Source organism: Bison bison, unplaced genomic scaffold, assembly GCF_000754665.1.
Source record: "Bison bison bison isolate TAMUID 2011002044 unplaced genomic scaffold, Bison_UMD1.0 scf7180017864340, whole genome shotgun sequence".
NCBI lineage: Eukaryota > Metazoa > Chordata > Mammalia > Artiodactyla > Bovidae > Bison > Bison bison.
Genome location: NW_011494912.1, coordinates 5,635,267 through 5,638,459, shown reverse-complemented (window position 1 = coordinate 5,638,459; position 3,193 = coordinate 5,635,267).

The window sequence follows — 3,193 nt, the reverse complement described above, 5'->3', positions numbered from 1 at the left end:
CAGCCAAATAAATAATATATTTTTTTTAAGTTGTGGATCCAAATGCTTCAGAACCTAGCCATTCTCAGGAATCCCCACAACTGTCTCCTGATAGTGGGAACTGCAAGCCCGGCTAGAGCTTCCTTTCTGTCAGGGGACAAGACTCTGTCCTTGTGAGAGTTCAAAACCCAAGGGGTCAACAGACAGCAGAGAACTATGCCTTTTCCTCGGACACCTTACAGCTTCATTCAGCCATAAAGTTCAAAGTCAAAACTGTATTCTGGTCTCAGGGGTCCTTTGTTTTACATGCAATCAAATGGTACCATCCTCATACTAGAGCGGGGCTCCCTCTTTTAGTTCAAGGGCCTTCAAATCTTTAGCCAGGATTTCTACAGATATCGTGCAGGAATTTTTAAGTCTCTGAGAACTTCCTGTCCAGCAGAATGGTTGTTTAACTCTTGTATCTAGATCTTTCCATTAAAAGCAAACAATTCTTGGGATTCAAATCTCAAGGGTATGCAAGCACACACACGCACACACGCACACACACACACACACACACACAGCATTCTTCAAATCCAGTAAGTAAACCAACAAAAACCTCGTGTGAGCAGAGCAGTGATGAGAAGGTATGGGTTAGGGACTCATGGACAAGTATCTTCTACAATTTGATTAACTGCCTGTAAGTCATGCACAAACTAATATTCATCTGTGCTCAGTTTCTAGATAGTAAAATTGGATTTCCCTGGTAGCTCAGATGGTAAACAACCCGCCTGCAATGTAGGAGGCCCAGGTTCGATCCCTGGGTCAGGAAGATCCCCTGGAGAAGGAAATGGCAATGCACACTAGTATTCTTACCTGGAAAATCCCACGGACAGAGGAGCCTGGAGGATCACAGTCCGCGGAGTTGAACAGTCAGACATGACTTAGTGATAAACAAAAACAACAACTGGAGTGTGAGGTGACTCGGAGACACGTTAAGCTGTGTTCCATCCAGGAGGGCTTCAGGAGGGATTGAATTCTGTGCTGCGCTGCTCCTTTAGCGGGCAGGTTTATTCTGATACAGTAACAATCGACTGCACATAAGGTATTTCATCCCGGTGTTTCTTCCATTTACAGAACAAATCTAGTTGCAAATTTGTAACATAACTTAAGGATCCATTTTTAGGCCCAGAGTCCAAAGGATGTCTTGGCACATACAAACCAGACCAGAAATAAGACCAAAGACCAGAGCCCTGGGCGTCCAACCCAGGTATGGAGTACCTGAGCAGCTGGGACCTTTTATACTTTTTTACCAAAATTCTGCTGACCCTATGGTCTTTGTCCCCCATGTCCCCTGCCTGCCTTTTGTGGAAAAACTTGAGTCAAAGACTAAGTTTAATCAGAGAAGAAGATGTAGAAACAAAAAGAGAGTCAAAGGAGACCAGATAACCATAGTTTAGTCATACGTTAAGGACCCCTAGTTCCTTCTCAAGGGCTATAGAGCATGTTCTGAGCCATATCCTGTGACCTGTCTTATAGATGCTGAAACCTCATCACGTGGAAGAAGTTAACTACATGATGACCAGGCTGTAGCCCTGACATGCCTGTGTGCTCAGCCTCTCAGTCGTGGCCGACTCTTGGCGACCTCCTGGACTGGAGCCCGCCAGGCTCTTCTGTCCATAGAATTTTCCAGGCAAGAATACTGGAGTGGGTTGCCTTTTCCTTCTCCAGGGGGACCCTTCCTGACCCGGGAATCAAACTTGCATCTCCTGTATGTCCTGCATTGGCAGGCAAGCTCTTTACCACTGCATCACCTGGGAAGTCCCACGGCCGTGACAAAAGCTACCACAGTTTCAAGAACTGGCCTCAAGGAAATGGGAACAAGCCGGCCCTGGAACTGAAGACCAACTGTACTTAAAACAATCAAGGTAATGCTGGGCAGACCGCTGTGTGGCCAACTTCAGGATGACTGTCAGAGCTGACTGTGCTCTTTCTGCATGGAGCCCCTCCCTCAGTCTATAAAAGCTCTTGGCCCTGGACTGTCGGAGTCGGGGTGGAGGGGGAGTTGGCTTTTCGACAGGCATCTGCCCTGCGCCCTCTCTACACTGGCATCCAAAATAAAACAAACTTTCCTTTCCACCAACCTACCTCTTTTTATCCGCTTTTGAGCAGCCGGGCCCTGGTTTCCATTACACTGCCAGGTGGGCCTCTGTCCCTTCCCTCCCCAACCGCCCCCGCCCAGTCTGGCCGGGAATGCCAAACAAGCTAGGTACTGGTGTGTTCAGTCGCTCAGTCGTGTCTGAGTCTGCCACCCCATAGAGGACAGCACGCCAGGCCTCCCTGTCCATCACCAACCCCCCAGAGCTTACTCAAACTCGTGTCCATCGATTGGTGATGCCATCCAACCATCTCATCCTCTGTCGTCCCCTTCTCCTCCTGCCTTCAATCTTTCCCAGCATCAGGGTCTTTTCCAAAGAGTCAGTTCCTCGCATCAGGTGGCCAAAGTACTGGAGCTTCAGATTCAACATCAGTCCTTCCAATGAATATACAGGACTGATTTCCTTTAGAATGGACTGGTTGGATCTCCTTGCAGTCCCAGGGACTCTCGAGAGTCTTCTCCAACACCATAGTTCAAAAGCATCAATTCTTCAGCACTCAGCTTTCTTTATAGTCCAACTCTCACATCCATACATGACCACTGGAAAAACCATAGCTTTGACTAGATGGACCTTTGTTGGCAAAGTAATGTCTCTGCTTTTTGATATGCTATCTAAGTTGATTATAGGTTTCCTTCCAAGAAGCAAGCATCTTTTAATTTCATGGCTGCAGTCACCATCTGCAGTGATTTTGGAGCCCAAGAACACAGTCTGTCACTGTTTCCATTGTTTCCCCATCTATTTGCCATGAAGTGATGGGACCGTGCCGGGGTCCAGCCCCGGTGGATCCAGGGAATTCGAAGCGGGGACGGCGTCGGTGAGGATCAGGAAACAACTGCTTAATTAAACGTTAATTAAGGATATAAAGAATAATAGAATAAGGATAGCTCAGCAGGAAAATTCAGTGAAGAAAAGAGGCTGAAATAAGGATAGCTCAGTGAGGAAATTCAGTGGAGAAAACAGGCTGAATAATTCAGCCTGAAGGTGAGAGAAAGAACGACATGGGGAGACCAAGTTTCAGTGAACAAGGCCCACACTTTATTTTCCAAAGTAGTTTTTATACCTTAAGTTATGTA